Source organism: Macaca fascicularis, chromosome 4 (assembly GCF_037993035.2).
Source record: "Macaca fascicularis isolate 582-1 chromosome 4, T2T-MFA8v1.1".
Lineage (NCBI taxonomy): Eukaryota > Metazoa > Chordata > Mammalia > Primates > Cercopithecidae > Macaca > Macaca fascicularis.
This window is the reverse complement of record NC_088378.1, coordinates 52,484,652-52,504,773: the sequence shown is the minus strand read 5'-3', so window position 1 is coordinate 52,504,773 and position 20,122 is coordinate 52,484,652.

The window sequence follows — 20,122 nt, the reverse complement described above, 5'->3', positions numbered from 1 at the left end:
GTCTTAGCGAAAGGCTTCTTGAGGGGAAAGCTGTAACTCTGTGAGATGATTTCACAGAACACAACGAAGTTTCTCAGAAAGCTTCTTTCTCTTTGTTATCGGAGGATATTTCCTTTGGCCCTATAGTCTTCAAAGGGATCCGAAATATCTGTTCTCAGATTCCACAGAAATAAGGCTAGCAAAGAGATCCACGAAATACAGATGTAACTCTGGGAGATGAATTAACAGAACACTAAGCAGTTTCTCAGAAAGCTTCTTTCCAGATTTCATCTGAGGATATTTCCTTTTTCACCAGAGCCCTCTATGGGCTTCCAAATATCACTTTGCCAATTCCACAAGAACTGTCTTAGCGAAAGGCTTCTTGAGGAGAAAGCTGTAACTCTGTGAGATGATTTCACAGAACAGAAAGAAGTTTCTCAGAAAGCTTCTTTCTCTTTGCTATCGGAGGATATTTCCTTGGCCCTATAGTCTTCGAAGGGATCCGAAATATCTGTTCTCAGATTCCACAGAAATAAGGCTAGCAAAGAGATCCACGAAATACAGATGTAACTCTGTGAGATGAATTAACAGAACACTAAGCAGTTTCTCAGAAAGCTTCTTTCCAGATTTCATCTGAGGATATTTCCTTTTTCACCATAGCCCTCTATGGGATTCCAAATATCACTTTGCCAATTCCACAAGAACTGTCTTAGCGAAAGGCTTCTTGAGGGGAAAGCTGTAACTCTGTGAGATGATTTCACAGAACACAAAGAAGTTTCTCAGAAAGCTTCTTTCTCTTTGTTTTTGGAGGATATTTCCTTTGGCCCTATAGTCTTCCAAGGGATCCGAAATATCTGTTCTCAGATTCCACAGAAATAAGGCTAGCAAAGAGATCCACGAAATACAGATGTAACTCTGGGAGATGAATTAACAGAACACTAAGCAGTTTCTCAGAAAGCTTCTTTCCAGATTTCATCTGAGGATATTTCCTTTTTCTCCAGAGCCCTCTATGGGCTTCCAAATATCACTTTGCCAATTCCACAAGAACTGTCTTAGCGAAAGGCTTCTGGAGGGGAAAGCTGTAACTCTGTGAGATGATTTCACAGAACACAAAGAAGTTTCTCAGAAAGCTTCTTTCTCTTTGTTTTCGGAGGATATTTCCTTTGGCCCTATAGTCTTCAAAGGGATCCGAAATATCTGTTCTCAGATTCCACAGAAATAAGGCTAGCAAAGAGATCCACGAAATACAGATGTAACTCTGGGAGATGAATTAACAGAACACTAAGCAGTTTCTCAGAAAGCTTCTTTCCAGATTTCATCTGAGGATATTTCCTTTTTCACCATAGCCCTCTATGGGCTTCCAAATATCACTTTGCCAATTCCACAAGAACTGTCTTAGCGAAAGGCTTCTTGAGGAGAAAGCTGTAACTCTGTGAGATGATTTCACAGAACACAAAGAAGTTTCTCAGAAAGCTTCTTTCTCTTTGCTATCGGAGGATATTTCCTTGGCCCTATAGTCTTCGAAGGGATCCGAAATATCTGTTCTCAGATTCCACAGAAATAAGGCTAGCAAAGAGATCCACGAAATACAGATGTAACTCTGTGAGATGAATTAACAGAACACTAAGCAGTTTCTCAGAAAGCTTCTTTCCAGATTTCATCTGAGGATATTTCCTTTTTCACCATAGCCCTCTATGGGCTTCCAAATATCACTTTGCCAATTCCACAAGAACTGTCTTAGCGAAAGGCTTCTTGAGGGGAGAGCTGTAACTCTGTGAGATGATTTCACAGAACACAAAGAAGTTTCTCAGAAAGCTTCTTTCTCTTTGTTTTCGGAGGATATTTCCTTTGGCCCTATAGTCTTCAAAGGGATCCGAAATATCTGTTCTCAGATTCCACAGAAATAAGGCTAGCAAAGAGATCCACGAAATACAGATGTAACTCTGGGAGATGAATTAACAGAACACTAAGCAGTTTCTCAGAAAGCTTCTTTCCAGATTTCAACTGAGGATATTTCCTTTTTCACCATAGCCCTCTATGGGCTTCCAAATATCACTTTGCCAATTCCACAAGAACTGTCTTAGCGAAAGGCTTCTTGAGGGGAAAGCTGTAACTCTGTGAGATGATTTCACAGAACACAAAGAAGTTTCTCAGAAAGCTTCTTTCTCTTTGTTTTCGGAGGATATTTCCTTTGGCCCTATAGTCTTCAAAGGGATCCGAAATATCTGTTCTCAGATTCCACAGAAATAAGGCTAGCAAAGAGATCCACGAAATACAGATGTAACTCTGTGAGATGAATTAACAGAACACTAAGCAGTTTCTCAGAAAGCTTCTTTCCAGATTTCATCTAAGGATATTTCCTTTTTCACCATAGCCCTCTATGGGCTTCCAAATATCACTTTGCCAATTCCACAAGAACTGCCTTAGCGAAAGGCTTCTTGAGGGGAAAGCTGTAACTCTGTGAGATGATTTCACAGAACACAAAGAAGTTTCTCAGAAAGCTTCTTTCTCTTTGTTTTCGGAGGATATTTCCTTTGGCCCTATAGTCTTCAAAGGGATCCGAAATATCTGTTCTCAGATTCCACAGAAATAAGGCTAGCAAAGAGATCCACGAAATACAGATGTAACTCTGGGAGATGAATTAACAGAACACTAAGCAGTTTCTCAGAAAGCTTCTTTCCAGATTTCATCTGAGGATATTTCCTTTTTCACCATAGCCCTCTATGGGCTTCCAAATATCACTTTGCCAATTCCACAAGAACTGTCTTTCCGAAAGGCTTCTTGAGGGGAAAGCTGTAACTCTGTGAGATGATTTCACAGAACACAAAGAAGTTTCTCAGAAAGCTTCTTTCTCTTTGTTTTCGAAGGATATTTCCTTTGGCCCTATAGTTTTCAAAGGGATCCGAAATGTCTGTTCTCAGGTTCCACAGAAATAAGGCTAGCAAAGAGATCCACGAAATACAGATGTAACTCTGGGAGATGAATTAACAGAACACTAAGCAGTTTCTCAGAAAACTTCTTTCCAGATTTCATCGGAGGATATTTCCTTTTTCACCATAGCCCTCTACGGGCTTCCAAATATCAGTTTGCCAATTCCAGAAGAATTGTCTTAGCGAAAGGCTTCTTGAGCGGAAAGATGAAACTCTGTGAGATGATTTCACAGAACACAAAGAAGTTTCTCAGAAAGCTTCTTTCTCTTTGTTTTCGGAGGATATTTCCTTTGGCCCTATAGTCTTCAAAGGGATCCGAAATATCTGTTCTCAGATTCCACAGAAATAAGGCTAGCAAAGAGATCCACGAAATACAGATGTAACTCTGGGAGATGAATTAACAGAACACTAAGCAGTTTCTCAGAAAGCTTCTTTCCAGATTTCATCTGAGGATATTTCCTTTTTCACCAGAGCCCTCTATGGGCTTCCAAATATCACTTTGCCAATTCCACAAGAACTGTCTTAGCGAAAGGCTTCTTGAGGGGAAAGCTGTAACTCTGTGAGATGATTTCACAGAACACAAAGAAGTTTCTCAGAAAGCTTCTTTCTCTTTGTTTTCGGAGGATATTTCCTTTGGCCCTATAGTCTTCAAAGGGATCCGAAATATCTGTTCTCAGATTCCACAGAAATAAGGCTAGCAAAGAGATCCACGAAATACAGATGTAACTCTGGGAGATGAATTAACAGAACACTAAGCAGTTTCTCAGAAAGCTTCTTTCCAGATTTCATCTGAGGATATTTCCTTTTTCACCATAGCCCTCTAGGGGTTCCAAATATCACTTTGCCAGTTCCGCAAGAACTGTCTTAGCGAAAGGCTTCTTGAGGGGAAAGCTGTAACTCTGTGAGATGATTTCACAGAACACAAAGAATTTTCTCAGAAAGCTTCTTTCTCTTTGTTTTCGGAGGATATTTCCTTTGGCCCTATAGTCTTCAAAGGGATCCGAAATATCTGTTCTGAGATTCCACAGAAATAAGGCTAGCAAAGAGATCCACGAAATACAGATGTAACTCTGGGAGATGAATTAACAGAACACTAAGCAGTTTCTCAGAAAGCTTCTTTCCAGATTTCATCTGAGGATATTTCCTTTTTCACCATAGCCCTCTATGGGCTTCCAAATATCACTTTGCCAATTCCACAAGAACTGTCTTAGCGAAAGGCTTCTTGAGGGGAAAGCTGTAACTCTGTGAGATGATTTCACAGAACACAAAGAAGTTTCTCAGAAAGCTTCTTTCTCTTTGTTTTCGGAGGATATTTCCTTTGGCCCTATAGTCTTCAAAGGGATCCGAAATATCTGTTCTCAGATTCCACAGAAATAAGGCTAGCAAAGAGATCCACGAAATACAGATGTAACTCTGGGAGATGAATTAACAGAACACTAAGCAGTTTCTCAGAAAGCTTCTTTCCAGATTTCATCTGAGGATATTTCCTTTTTCACCATAGCCGTCTATGGGCTTCAAAATATCACTTTGCCAATTCCACAAGAACTGTCTTAGCGAAAGGCTTCTTGAGGGGAAAGCTGTAACTCTGTGAGATGATTTCACAAAACACAAAGAAGTTTCTCAGAAAGCTTCTTTCTCTTTGTTTTCGGAGGATATTTCCTTTGGCCCTATAGTCTTCAAAGGGATCCGAAATATCTGTTCTCAGATTCCACAGAAATAAGGCTAGCAAAGAGATCCACGAAATACAGATGTAACTCTGGGAGATGAATTAACAGAACACTAAGCAGTTTCTCAGAAAGCTTCTTTCCAGATTTCATCTGAGGATATTTCCTTTTTCACCATAGCCCTCTATGGGCTTCCAAATATCACTTTGCCAATTCCACAAGAACTGTCTTAGCGAAAGGCTTCTTGAGGGGAAAGCTGTAACTCTGTGAGATGATTTCACAGAACACAAAGAAGTTTCTCAGAAAGCTTCTTTCTCTTTGTTTTCGGAGGATATTTCCTTTGGCCCTATAGTCTTCAAAGGGATCCGAAATATCTGTTCTCAGATTCCACAGAAATAAGGCTAGCAAAGAGATCCACGAAATACAGATGTAACTCTGGGAGATGAATTTACAGAACACTAAGCAGTTTCTCAGAAAGCTTCTTTCCAGATTTCATCTGAGGATATTTCCTTTTTCACCATAGCCCTCTATGGGCTTCCAAATATCACTTTGCCAATTCCACAAGAACTGTCTTAGCGAAAGGCTTCTTGAGGGGAAAGCTGTAACTCTGTGAGGTGATTTCACAGAACACAACGAAGTTTCTCAGAAAGCTTCTTTCTCTTTGTTATCGGAGGATATTTCCTTTGGCCCTATAGTCTTCAAAGGGATCCGAAATATCTGTTCTCAGATTCCACAGAAATAAGGCTAGCAAAGAGATCCACGAAATACAGATGTAACTCTGGGAGATGAATTAACAGAACACTAAGCAGTTTCTCAGAAAGCTTCTTTCCAGATTTCAACTGAGGATATTTCCTTTTTCACCAGAGCCCTCTATGGGCTTCCAAATATCACTTTGCCAATTCCACAAGAACTGTCTTAGCGAAAGGCTTCTTGAGGGGAAAGCTGTAACTCTGTGAAATGATTTCACAAAACACTAAGAAGTTTCTCAGAAAGCTTCTTTCTCTTTTTTTCGGAGGATATTTCCTTTGGCCCTATAGTCTTCAAAGGGATCCGAAATATCTGTTCTCAGATTCCACAGAAATAAGGCTAGCAAAGAGATCCACGAAATAGAGATGTAACTCTGGGAGATGAATTAACAGAACACTAAGCAGTTTCTCAGAAAGCTTCTTTCCAGATTTCATCTGAGGATATTTCCTTTTTCACCATAGCCCTCTAAGGGCTTCCGAATATCACTTTGCCAATTCCGCAAGAACTGTCTTAGCGAAAGGCTTCTTGAGCGGAAAGATGAAACTCTGTGAGATGATTTCACAGACCACAAAGAAGTTTCTCAGAAAGCTTCTTTCTCTTTGTTTTCGGAGGATATTTCCTTTGGCCCTATAGTTTTCAAAGGGATCCGAAATGTCTGTTCTCAGATTCCACAGAAATAAGGCTAGCAAAGAGATCCACGAAATACAGATGTAACTCTGGGAGATGAATTAACAGAACACTAAGCAGTTTCTCAGAAAACTTCTTTCCAGATTTCATCGGAGGATATTTCCTTTTTCACCATAGCCCTCTATGGGCTTCCAAATATCAGTTTGCCAATTCCAGAAGAATTGTCTTAGCGAAAGGCTTCTTGAGGGGAAAGATGAAACTCTGTGAGACGATTTCACAGAACACAAAGAAGTTTCTCAGAAAGCTTCTTTCTCTTTGTTTTCGGAGGATACTTCCTTTGGCCCTATAGTCTTCAAAGGGATGCGAAATACTGTTCTCAGATTCCACAGAAATAAGGCTAGCAAAGAGATCCACGAAATACAGATGTAACTCTGGGAGATGAATTAACAGAACACTAAGCAGTTTCTCAGAAAGCTTCTTTCCAGATTTCATCTGAGGATATTTCCTTTTTCACCATAGCCCTCTATGGGCTTCCAAATATCACTTTGCCAATTCCACAAGAACTGTCTTAGCGAAAGGCTTCTTGAGGGGAAAGCTGTAACTCTGTGAGATGATTTCACATAACACAAAGAAGTTTCTCAGAAAGCTTCTTTCTCTTTGCTATCGGAGGATATTTCCTTGGCCCTATAGTCTTCGAAGGGATCCGAAATATCTGTTCTCAGATTCCACAGAAATAAGGCTAGCAAAGAGATCCACGAAATACAGATGTAACTCTGGGAGATGAATTAACAGAACACTAAGCAGTTTCTCAGAAAGCTTCTTTCCAGATTTCATCTGAGGATATTTCCTTTTTCACCATAGCCCTCTATGGGCTTCCAAATATCACTTTGCCAATTCCACAAGAACTGTCTTAGCGAAAGGCTTCTTGAGGAGAAAGTTGTAACTCTGTGAGATGATTTCACAGAACACAACGAAGTTTCTCAGAAAGCTTCTTTCTCTTTGTTATCGGAGGATATTTCCTTTGGCCCTATAGTCTTCAAAGGGATCCGAAATATCTGTTCTCAGATTCCACAGAAATAAGGCTAGCAAAGAGATCCACGAAATACAGATGTAACTCTGGGAGATGAATTAACAGAACACTAAGCAGTTTCTCAGAAATCTTCTTTCCAGATTTCATCTGAGGATATTTCCTTTTTCACCAGAGCCCTCTATGGGCTTCCAAATATCACTTTGCCAATTCCACAAGAACTGTCTTAGCGAAAGGCTTCTTGAGGGGAAAGCTGTAACTCTGTGAGATGATTTCACAGAACACAAAGAAGTTTCTAAGAAAGCTTCTTTCTCTTTGTTTTCGGAGGATATTTCCTTTGGCCCTATAGTCTTCAAAGGGATCCGAAATATCTGTTCTCAGATTCCACAGAAATAAGGCTAGCAAAGAGATCCACGAAATACAGATGTAACTCTGGGAGATGAATTAACAGAACACTAAGCAGTTTCCCACAAAGCTTCTTTCCAGATTTCATCTGAGGATATTTCCTTTTTCACCATAGCCCTCTATGGGCTTCCAAATATCACTTTGCCAATTCCACAAGAACTGTCTTAGCGAAAGGCTTCTTGAGGGGAAAGCTGTAACTCTGTGAGATGATTTCACAGAACACAAAGAAGTTTCTCAGAAAGCTTCTTTCTCTTTGTTTTCGGAGGATATTTCCTTTGGCCCTATAGTCTTCAAAGGGATCCGAAATATCTGTTCTCAGATTCCACAGAAATAAGGCTAGCAAAGAGATCCACGAAATACAGATGTAACTCTGGGAGATGAATTAACAGAACACTAAGCAGTTTCTCAGAAAGCTTCTTTCCAGATTTCATCTGAGGATATTTCCTTTTTCACCAGAGCCGTCTATGGGCTTCAAAATATCACTTTGCCAATTCCACAAGAACTGTCTTAGCGAAAGGCTTCTTGAGGGGAAAGCTGTAACTCTGTGAGATGATTTCACAAAACCCAAAGAAGTTTCTCAGAAAGCTTCTTTCTCTTTGTTTTCAGAGGATATTTCCTTTGGCCCTATAGTCTTCAAAGGGATCCGAAATATCTGTTCTCAGATTCCACAGAAATAAGGCTAGCAAAGAGATCCACGAAATACAGATGTAACTCTGGGAGATGAATTAACAGAACACTAAGCAGTTTCTCAGAAAGCTTCTTTCCAGATTTCATCTGAGGATATTTCCTTTTTCACCATAGCCCTCTATGGGCTTCCAAATATCACTTTGCCAATTCCACAAGAACTGTCTTAGCGAAAGGCTTCTTGAGGGGAAAGCTGTAACTCTGTGAGATGATTTCACATAACACAAAGAAGTTTCTCAGAAAGCTTCTTTCTCTTTGTTTTCGGAGGATATTTCCTTTGGCCCTATAGTCTTCAAAGGGATCCGAAATATCTGTTCTCAGATTCCACAGAAATAAGGCTAGCAAAGAGATCCACGAAATACAGATGTAACTCTGGGAGATGAATTAACAGAACACTAAGCAGTTTCCCACAAAGCTTCTTTCCAGATTTCATCTGAGGATATTTCCTTTTTCACCATAGCCCTCTATGGGCTTCCAAATATCACTTTGCCAATTCCACAAGAACTGTCTTAGCGAAAGGCTTCTTGAGGGGAAAGCTGTAACTCTGTGAGATGATTTCACAGAACACAAAGAAGTTTCTCAGAAAGCTTCTTTCTCTTTGTTTTCGGAGGATATTTCCTTTGGCCCTATAGTCTTCAAAGGGATCCGAAATATCTGTTCTCAGATTCCACAGAAATAAGGCTAGCAAAGAGATCCACGAAATACAGATGTAACTCTGGGAGATGAATTAACAGAACACTAAGCAGTTTCTCAGAAAGCTTCTTTCCAGATTTCATCTGAGGATATTTCCTTTTTCACCAGAGCCGTCTATGGGCTTCAAAATATCACTTTGCCAATTCCACAAGAACTGTCTTAGCGAAAGGCTTCTTGAGGGGAAAGCTGTAACTCTGTGAGATGATTTCACAAAACACAAAGAAGTTTCTCAGAAAGCTTCTTTCTCTTTGTTTTCGGAGGATATTTCCTTTGGCCCTATAGTCTTCAAAGGGATCCGAAATATCTGTTCTCAGATTCCACAGAAATAAGGCTAGCAAAGAGATCCACGAAATACAGATGTAACTCTGGGAGATGAATTAACAGAACACTAAGCAGTTTCTCAGAAAGCTTCTTTCCAGATTTCATCTGAGGATATTTCCTTTTTCACCATAGCCCTCTATGGGCTTCCAAATATCACTTTGCCAATTCCACAAGAACTGTCTTAGCGAAAGGCTTCTTGAGGGGAAAGCTGTAACTCTGTGAGATGATTTCACATAACACAAAGAAGTTTCTCAGAAAGCTTCTTTCTGTTTGTTTTCCTAGGATATTTCCTTTGCCCCTATAGTCTTCAAAGGGATCCGAAATATCTGTTCTCAGATTCCACAGAAATAAGGCTAGCAAGGAGATCAACGAAATACAGATGTAACTCTGGGAGATGAATTAACAGAACACTAAGCAGTTTCTCAGAAAGCTTCTTTCCAGATTTCATCTGAGGATATTTCCTTTTTCACCGTAGCCCTCTATGGGCTTCCAAATATCACTTTGCCAATTCCACAAGAACTGTCTTAGCGAAAGGCTTCTTGAGGGGAAAGCTGTAACTCTGTGAGATGATTTCACAGAACACAAAGAAGTTTCTCAGAAAGCTTCTTTCTCTTTGTTTTCGGAGGATATTTCCTTTGGCCCTATAGTCTTCAAAGGGATCCGAAATATCTGTTCTCAGATTCCACAGAAATAAGGCTAGCAAAGAGATCCACGAAATACAGATGTAACTCTGGGAGATGAATTAACAGAACACTAAGCAGTTTCTCAGAAAGCTTCTTTCCAGATTTCATCTGAGGATATTTCCTTTTTCACCATAGCCCTCTATGGGCTTCCAAATATCAGTTTGCCAATTCCAGAAGAATTGTCTTAGCGAAAGGCTTCTTGAGCGGAAAGATTAAACTCTGTGAGATGATTTCACAGAACACAAAGAAGTTTCTCAGAAAGCTTCTTTCTCTTTGTTTTCGGAGGATATTTCCTTTGGCCCTATAGTCTTCAAAGGGATCCGAAATATCTGTTCTCAGATTCCACAGAAATAAGGCTAGCAAAGAGATCCACGAAATACAGATGTAACTCTGGGAGATGAATTAACAGAATACTAAGCAGTTTCTCAGAAAGCTTCTTTCCAGATTTCATCTGAGGATATTTACTTTTTCACCATAGCCCTCTATGGGCTTCCAAATATCACTTTGCCAATTCCACAAGAACTGTCTTAGCGAAAGGCTTCTTGAGGGGAAAGCTGTAACTCTGTGAGATGATTTCACAGAACACAAAGAAGTTTCTCAGAAAGCTTCTTTCTCTTTGTTTTCGGAGGATATTTCCTTTGGCCCTATAGTCTTCAAAGGGATCCGAAATATCTGTTCTCAGATTCCACAGAAATAAGGCTAGCAAAGAGATCCACGAAATACAGATGTAACTCTGGGAGATGAATTAACAGAACACTAACAGTTTCTCAGAAAGCTTCTTTCCAGATTTCATCTGAGGATATTTCCTTTTTCACCATAGCCCTCTATGGGCTTCCAAATATCACTTTGCCAATTCCACAAGAACTGTCTTAGCGAAAGGCTTCTTGAGGGGAAAGCTGTAACTCTGTGAGATGATTTCACAGAACACAAAGAAGTTTCTCAGAAAGCTTCTTTCTCTTTGTTTTCGGAGGATATTTCCTTTGGCCCTATAGTCTTCAAAGGGATCCGAAATATCTGTTCTCAGATTCCACAGAAATAAGGCTAGCAAAGAGATCCACGAAATACAGATGTAACTCTGGGAGATGAATTTACAGAACACTAAGCAGTTTCTCAGAAAGCTTCTTTCCAGATTTCATCTGAGGATATTTCCTTTTTCACCATAGCCCTCTATGGGCTTCGAAATATCACTTTGCCAATTCCACAAGAACTGTCTTAGCGAAAGGCTTCTTGAGGGGAAAGCTGTAACTCTGTGAGATGATTTCACAGAACACAACGAAGTTTCTCAGAAAGCTTCTTTCTCTTTGTTATCGGAGGATATTTCCTTTGGCCCTATAGTCTTCAAAGGGATCCGAAATATCTGTTCTCAGATTCCACAGAAATAAGGCTAGCAAAGAGATCCACGAAATACAGATGTAACTCTGGGAGATGAATTAACAGAACACTAAGCAGTTTCTCAGAAAACTTCTTTCCAGATTTCATCGGAGGATATTTCCTTTTTCACCATAGCCCTCTATGGGCTTCCAAATATCAGTTTGCCAATTCCAGAAGAATTGTCTTAGCGAAAGGCTTCTTGAGGGGAAAGATGAAACTCTGTGAGACGATTTCACAGAACACAAAGAAGTTTCTCAGAAAGCTTCTTTCTCTTTGTTTTCGGAGGATACTTCCTTTGGCCCTATAGTCTTCAAAGGGATGCGAAATACTGTTCTCAGATTCCACAGAAATAAGGCTAGCAAAGAGATCCACGAAATACAGATGTAACTCTGGGAGATGAATTAACAGAACACTAAGCAGTTTCTCAGAAAGCTTCTTTCCAGATTTCATCTGAGGATATTTCCTTTTTCACCATAGCCCTCTATGGCCTTCCAAATATCACTTTGCCAATTCCACAAGAACTGTCTTAGCGAAAGGCTTCTTGAGGGGAAAGCTGTAACTCTGTGAGATGATTTCACAGAACACAAAGAAGTTTCTCAGAAAGCTTCTTTCTCTTTGCTATCGGAGGATATTTCCTTGGCCCTATAGTCTTCGAAGGGATCCGAAATATCTGTTCTCAGATTCCACAGAATAAGGCTAGCAAAGAGATCCACGAAATACAGATGTAACTCTGGGAGATGAATTAACAGAACACTAAGCAGTTTCTCAGAAAGCTTCTTTCCAGATTTCATCTGAGGATATTTCCTTTTTCACCATAGCCCTCTATGGGCTTCCAAATATCACTTTGCCAATTCCACAAGAACTGTCTTAGCGAAAGGCTTCTTGAGGAGAAAGTTGTAACTCTGTGAGATGATTTCACAGAACACAACGAAGTTTCTCAGAAAGCTTCTTTCTCTTTGTTATCGGAGGATATTTCCTTTGGCCCTATAGTCTTCAAAGGGATCCGAAATATCTGTTCTCAGATTCCACAGAAATAAGGCTAGCAAAGAGATCCACGAAATACAGATGTAACTCTGGGAGATGAATTAACAGAACACTAAGCAGTTTCTCAGAAATCTTCTTTCCAGATTTCATCTGAGGATATTTCCTTTTTCACCAGAGCCCTCTATGGGCTTCCAAATATCACTTTGCCAATTCCACAAGAACTGTCTTAGCGAAAGTCTTCTTGAGGGGAAAGCTGTAACTCTGTGAGATGATTTCACAGAACACAAAGAAGTTTCTCAGAAAGCTTCTTTCTCTTTGTTTTCGGAGGATATTTCCTTTGGCCCTATAGTCTTCAAAGGGATCCGAAATATCTGTTCTCAGATTCCACAGAAATAAGGCTAGCAAAGAGATCCACGAAATACAGATGTAACTCTGGGAGATGAATTAACAGAACACTAAGCAGTTTCCCACAAAGCTTCTTTCCAGATTTCATCTGAGGATATTTCCTTTTTCACCATAGCCCTCTATGGGCTTCCAAATATCACTTTGCCAATTACACAAGAACTGTCTTAGCGAAAGGCTTCTTGAGGGTAAAGCTGTAACTCTGTGAGATGATTTCACAGAACACAAAGAAGTTTCTCAGAAAGCTTCTTTCTCTTTGTTTTCGGAGGATATTTCCTTTGGCCCTATAGTCTTCGAAGGGATCCGAAATATCTGTTCTCAGATTCCACAGAAATAAGGCTAGCAAAGAGATCCACGAAATACAGATGTAACTCTGGGAGATGAATTAACAGAACACTAAGCAGTTTCTCAGAAAGCTTCTTTCCAGATTTCATCTGAGGATATTTCCTTTTTCACCAGAGCCGTCTATGGGCTTCAAAATATCACTTTGCCAATTCCACAAGAACTGTCTTAGCGAAAGGCTTCTTGAGGGGAAAGCTGTAACTCTGTGAGATGATTTCACAGAACACAAAGAAGTTTCTCAGAAAGCTTCTTTCTCTTTGTTTTCGGAGGATATTTCCTTTGGCCCTATAGTCTTCAAAGGGATCCGAAATATCTGTTCTCAGATTCCACAGAAATAAGGCTAGCAAAGAGATCCACGAAATACAGATGTAACTCTGGGAGATGAATTAACAGAACACTAAGCAGTTTCTCAGAAAGCTTCTTTCCAGATTTCATCTGAGGATATTTCCTTTTTCACCATAGCCCTCTATGGGCTTCCAAATATCACTTTGCCAATTCCACAAGAACTGTCTTAGCGAAAGGCTTCTTGAGGGTAAAGCTGTAACTCTGTGAGATGATTTCACAGAACACAAAGAAGTTTCTCAGAAAGCTTCTTTCTCTTTGTTTTCGGAGGATATTTCCTTTGGCCCTATAGTCTTCAAAGGGATCCGAAATATCTGTTCTCAGATTCCACAGAAATAAGGCTAGCAAAGAGATCCACGAAATACAGATGTAACTCTGGGAGATGAATTAACAGAACACTAAGCAGTTTCTCAGAAAGCTTCTTTCCAGATTTCATCTGAGGATATTTCCTTTTTCACCATAGCCCTCTATGGGCTTCCAAATATCAGTTTGCCAATTCCAGAAGAATTGTCTTAGCGAAAGGCTTCTTGAGCGGAAAGATGAAACTCTGTGAGATGATTTCACAGAACACAAAGAAGTTTCTCAGAAAGCTTCTTTCTCTTTGTTTTCGGAGGATATTTCCTTTGGCCCTATAGTCTTCAAAGGGATCCGAAATATCTGTTCTCAGATTCCACAGAAATAAGGCTAGCAAAGAGATCCACGAAATACAGATGTAACTCTGGGAGATGAATTAACAGAACACTAAGCAGTTTCTCAGAAAGCTTCTTTCCAGATTTCATCTGAGGATATTTCCTTTTTCACCATAGCCCTCTATGGGCTTCCAAATATCACTTTGCCAATTCCACAAGAACTGTCTTAGCGAAAGGCTTCTTGAGGGGAAAGCTGTAACTCTGTGAGATGATTTCACAGAACACAACGAAGTTTCTCAGAAAGCTTCTTTCTCTTTGTTATCGGAGGATATTTCCTTTGGCCCTATAGTCTTCAAAGGGATCCGAAATATCTGTTCTCAGATTCCACAGAAATAAGGCTAGCAAAGAGATCCACGAAATACAGATGTAACTCTGGGAGATGAATTAACAGAACACTAAGCAGTTTCTCAGAAAGCTTCTTTCCAGATTTCATCTGAGGATATTTCCTTTTTCACCAGAGCCCTCTATGGGCTTCCAAATATCACTTTGCCAATTCCACAAGAACTGTCTTAGCGAAAGGCTTCTTGAGGGGAAAGCTGTAACTCTGTGAGATTATTTCACAAAACACAAAGAAGTTTCTCAGAAAGCTTCTTTCTCTTTGTTTTCGGAGGATATTTCCTTTGGCCCTATAGTCTTCAAAGGGATCCGAAATATCTGTTCTCAGATTCCACAGAAATAAGGCTAGCAAAGAGATCCACGAAATAGAGATGTAACTCTGGGAGATGAATTAACAGAACACTAAGCAGTTTCTCAGAAAGCTTCTTTCCAGATTTCATCTGAGGATATTTCCTTTTTCACCATAGCCCTCTAAGGGCTTCCAAATATCACTTTGCCAATTCCGCAAGAACTGTCTTAGCGAAAGGCTTCTTGAGCGGAAAGATGAAACTCTGTGAGATGATTTCACAGACCACAAAGAAGTTTCTCAGAAAGCTTCTTTCTCTTTGTTTTCGGAGGATATTTCCTTTGGCTCTATAGTTTCAAAGGGATCCGAAATGTCTGTTCTCAGATTCCACAGAAATAAGGCTAGCAAAGAGATCCACGAAATACAGATGTAACTCTGGGAGATGAATTAACAGAACACTAAGCAGTTTCTCAGAAAACTTCTTTCCAGATTTCATCGGAGGATATTTCCTTTTTCACCATAGCCCTCTATGGGCTTCCAATTATCAGTTTGCCAATTCCAGAAGAATTGTCTTAGCGAAAGGCTTCTTGAGCGGAAAGATGAAACTCTGTGAGATGATTTCACAGAACACAAAGAAGTTTCTCAGAAAGCTTCTTTCTCTTTGTTTTCGGAGGATATTTCCTTTGGCCCTATAGTCTTCAAAGGGATGCGAAATACTGTTCTCAGATTCCACAGAAATAAGGCTAGCAAAGAGATCCACGAAATACAGATGTAACTCTGGGAGATGAATTAACAGAACACTAAGCAGTTTCTCAGAAAGCTTCTTTCCAGATTTCATCTGAGGATATTTCCTTTTTCACCATAGCCCTCTATGGGCTTCCAAATATCACTTTGCCAATTCCACAAGAACTGTCTTAGCGAAAGGCTTCTTGAGGGGAAAGCTGTAACTCTGTGAGATGATTTCACAGAACACAAAGAAGTTTCTCAGAAAGCTTCTTTCTCTTTGCTATCGGAGGATATTTCCTTGGCCCTATAGTCTTCGAAGGGATCCGAAATATCTGTTCTCAGATTCCACAGAAATAAGGCTAGCAAAGAGATCCACGAAATAAAGATGTAACTCTGGGAGATGAATTAACAGAACACTAAGCAGTTTCTCAGAAAGCTTCTTTCCAGATTTCATCTGAGGATATTTCCTTTTTCACCATAGCCCTCTATGGGCTTCCAAATATCACTTTGCCAATTCCACAAGAACTGTCTTAGCGAAAGGCTTCTTGAGGAGAAAGTTGTAACTCTGTGAGATGATTTCACAGAACACAACGAAGTTTCTCAGAAAGCTTCTTTCTCTTTGTTATCGGAGGATATTTCCTTTGGCCCTATAGTCTTCAAAGGGATCCGAAATATCTGTTCTCAGATTCCACAGAAATAAGGCTAGCAAAGAGATCCACGAAATACAGATGTAACTCTGGGAGATGAATTAACAGAACACTAAGCAGTTTCTCAGAAAGCTTCTTTCCAGATTTCATCTGAGGATATTTCCTTTTTCACCATAGCCCTCTATGGGCTTCCAAATATCACTTTGCCAATTCCACAAGAACTGTCTTAGCGAAAGGCTTCTTGAGGGGAAAGCTGTAACTCTGTGAGATGATTTCACAGAACACAAAGAAGTTTCTCAGAAAGCTTCTTTCTCTTTGCTATCGGAGGATATTTCCTTGGCCCTATAGTCTTCGAAGGGATCCGAAATATCTGTTCTCAGATTCCACAGAAATAAGGCTAGCAAAGAGATCCACGAAATACAGATGTAACTCTGGGAGAGGAATTAACAGAACACTAAGCAGTTTCTCAGAAAGCTTCTTTCCAGATTTCATCTGAGGATATTTCCTTTTTCACCATAGCCCTCTATGGGCTTCCAAATATCACTTTGCCAATTCCACAAGAACTGTCTTAGCGAAAGGCTTCTTGAGGGGAAAGCTGTAACTCTGTGAGATGATTTCACAGAACACAAAGAAGTTTCTCAGAAAGCTTCTTTCTCTTTGTTTTCGGAGGATATTTCCTTTGGCCCTATAGTCTTCAAAGGGATCCGAAATATCTGTTCTCAGATTCCACAGAAATAAGGCTAGCAAAGAGATCCACGAAATACAGATGTAACTCTGGGAGATGAATTAACAGAACACTAAGCAGTTTCTCAGAAAGCTTCTTTCCAGATTTCATCTGAGGATATTTCCTTTATCACCATAGCCCTCTATGGGCTTCCAAATATCACTTTGCCAATTCCACAAGAACTGTCTTAGCGAAAGGCTTCTTGAGGGGAAAGCTGTAACTCTGTGAGATGATTTCACAGAACACAAAGAAGTTTCTCAGAAAGCTTCTTTCTCTTTGTTTTCGGAGGATATTTCCTTTGGCCCTATAGTCTTCAAAGGGATCCGAAATATCTGTTCTCAGATTCCACAGAAATAAGGCTAGCAAAGAGATCCACGAAATACAGATGTAACTCTGGGAGATGAATTAACAGAACACTAAGCAGTTTCTCAGAAAGCTTCTTTCCAGATTTCATCTGAGGATATTTCCTTTTTCACCATAGCCCTCTATGGGCTTCCAAATATCACTTTGCCAATTCCACAAGAACTGTCTTAGCGAAAGGCTTCTTGAGGGGAAAGCTGTAACTCTGTGAGATGATTTCACAGAACACAAAGAAGTTTCTCAGAAAGCTTCTTTCTCTTTGTTTTCGGAGGATATTTCCTTTGCCCCTATAGTCTTCAAAGGGATCCGAAATATCTGTTCTCAGATTCCACAGAAATAAGGCTAGCAAAGAGATCAACGAAATACAGATGTAACTCTGGGAGATGAATTAACAGAACACTAAGCAGTTTCTCAGAAAGCTTCTTTCCAGATTTCATCTGAGGATATTTCCTTTTTCACCGTAGCCCTCTATGGGCTTCCAAATATCACTTTGCCAATTCCACAAGAACTGTCTTAGCGAAAGGCTTCTTGAGGGGAAAGCTGTAACTCTGTGAGATGATTTCACAGAACACAAAGAAGTTTCTCAGAAAGCTTCTTTCTCTTTGTTTTCAGAGGATATTTCCTTTGGCCCTATAGTCTTCAAAGGGATCCGAAATATCTGTTCTCAGATTCCACAGAAATAAGGCTAGCAAAGAGATCCACGAAATACAGATGTAACTCTGGGAGATGAATTAACAGAACACTAAGCAGTTTCTCAGAAAGCTTCTTTCCAGATTTCATCTGAGGATATTTCCTTTTTTAACCATAGCCCTCTATGGGCTTCCAAATATCACTTTGCCAATTCCACAAGAACTGTCTTAGCGAAAGGCTTCTTGAGGGGAAAGCTGTAACTCTGTGAGATGATTTCACAGAACACAACGAAGTTTCTCAGAAAGCTTCTTTCTCTTTGTTATCGAAGGATATTTCCTTTGGCCCTATAGTCTTCAAAGGGATCCGAAATATCTGTTCTCAGATTCCACAGAAATAAGGCTAGCAAAGAGATCCACGAAATACAGATGTAACTCTGGGAGATGAATTAACAGAACACTACTCAGTTTCTCAGAAAGCTTCTTTCCAGATTTCAACTGAGGATATTTCCATTTTCACCAGAGCCCTCTAGGGGCTTCCAAATATCACTTTGCCAATTCCACAAGAACTGTCTTAGCGAAAGGCTTCTTGAGGGGAAAGCTGTAACTCTGTGAGATTATTTCACAAAACACAAAGAAGTTTCTCAGAAAGCTTCTTTCTCTTTGTTTTCGGAGGATATTTCCTTTGGCCCTATAGTCTTCAAAGGGATCCGAAATATCTGTTCTCAGATTCCACAGAAATAAGGCTAGCAAAGAGATCCACGAAATACAGATGTAACTCTGGGAGATGAATTAACAGAACACTAAGCAGTTTCTCAGAAAGCTTCTTTCCAGATTTCATCTGAGGATATTTCCTTTTTCACCATAGCCCTCTAAGGGCTTCCAAATATCACTTTGCCAATTCCGCAAGAATTGTCTTAGCGAAAGGCTTCTTGAGCGGAAAGATGAAACTCTGTGAGATGATTTCACAGAACACAAAGAAGTTTCTCAGAAAGCTTCTTTCTCTTTGTTTCCGGAGGATATTTCCTTTGGCCCTATAGTTTTCAAAGGGATCCGAAATGTCTGTTCTCAGATTCCACAGAAATAAGGCTAGCAAAGAGATCCACGAAATACAGATGTAACTCTGGGAGATGAATTAACAGAACACTAAGCAGTTTCTCAGAAAACTTCTTTCCAGATTTCATCGGAGGATATTTCCTTTTTCACCATAGCCCTCTATGGGCTTCCAAATATCAGTTTACCAATTGCAGAAGAATTGTCCTAGCGAAAGGCTTCTTGAGCGGAAAGATGAAACTCTGTGAGATGATTTCACAGAACACAAAGAAGTTTCTCAGAAAGCTTCTTTCTCTTTGTTTTCGGAGGATATTTCCTTTGGCCCTATAGTCTTCAAAGGGATCCGAAATACTGTTCTCAGATTCCACAGAAATAAGGCTAGCAAACAGATCCACGAAATACAGATGTAACTCTGGGAGATGAATTAACAGAACACTAAGCAGTTTCTCAGAAAGCTTCTTTCCAGATTTCATCTGAGGATATTTCCTTTTTCACCATAGCCCTCTATGGGCTTCCAAATATCACTTTGCCAATTCCACAAGAACTGTCTTAGCGAAAGGCTTCTTGAGGGGAAAGCTGTAACTCTGTGAGATGATTTCACAGAACACAAAGAAGTTTCTCAGAAAGCTTCGTTCTCTTTGTTTTCGGAGGATATTTCCTTTGGCCCTATAGTCTTCAAAGGGATCCGAAATATCTGTTCTCAGATACCACAGAAATAATTCTAGCAAAGAGATCCACGAAATACAGATGTAACTCTGGGAGATGAATTAACAGAACACTAAGCAGTTTCTCAGAAAGCTTCTTTCCAGATTTCATCTGAGGATATTTCCTTTTTCACCAGAGCCCTCTATGGGCTTCCAAATATCACTTTGCCAATTCCACAAGAACTGTCTTAGCGAAAGGCTTCTTGAGGGGAAAGCTGTAACTCTGTGAGATGATTTCACAGAACACAAAGAAGTTTCTCAGAAAGCTTCTTTCTCTTTGCTATCGGAGGATATTTCCTTGGCCCTATAGTCTTCGAAGGGATCCGAAATATCTGTTCTCAGATTCCACAGAAATAAGGCTAGCAAAGAGATCCACGAAATACAGATGTAACTCTGGGAGATGAATTAACAGAACACTAAGCAGTTTCTCAGAAAGCTTCTTTCCAGATTTCATCTGAGGATATTTCCTTTTTCACCATAGCCCTCTATGGGCTTCCAAATATCACTTTGCCAATTCCACAAGAACTGTCTTAGCGAAAGGCTTCTTGAGGGGAAAGCTGTAACTCTGTGAGATGATTTCACAGAACACAAAGAAGTTTCTCAGAAAGCTTCTTTCTCTTTGTTTTCAGAGGATATTTCCTTTGGCCCTACAGTCTTCAAAGGGATCCGAAATATCTGTTCTCAGATTCCACAGAAATAAGGCTAGCAAAGAGATCCACGAAATACAGATGTAACTCTGGGAGATGAATTAACAGAACACTAAGCAGTTT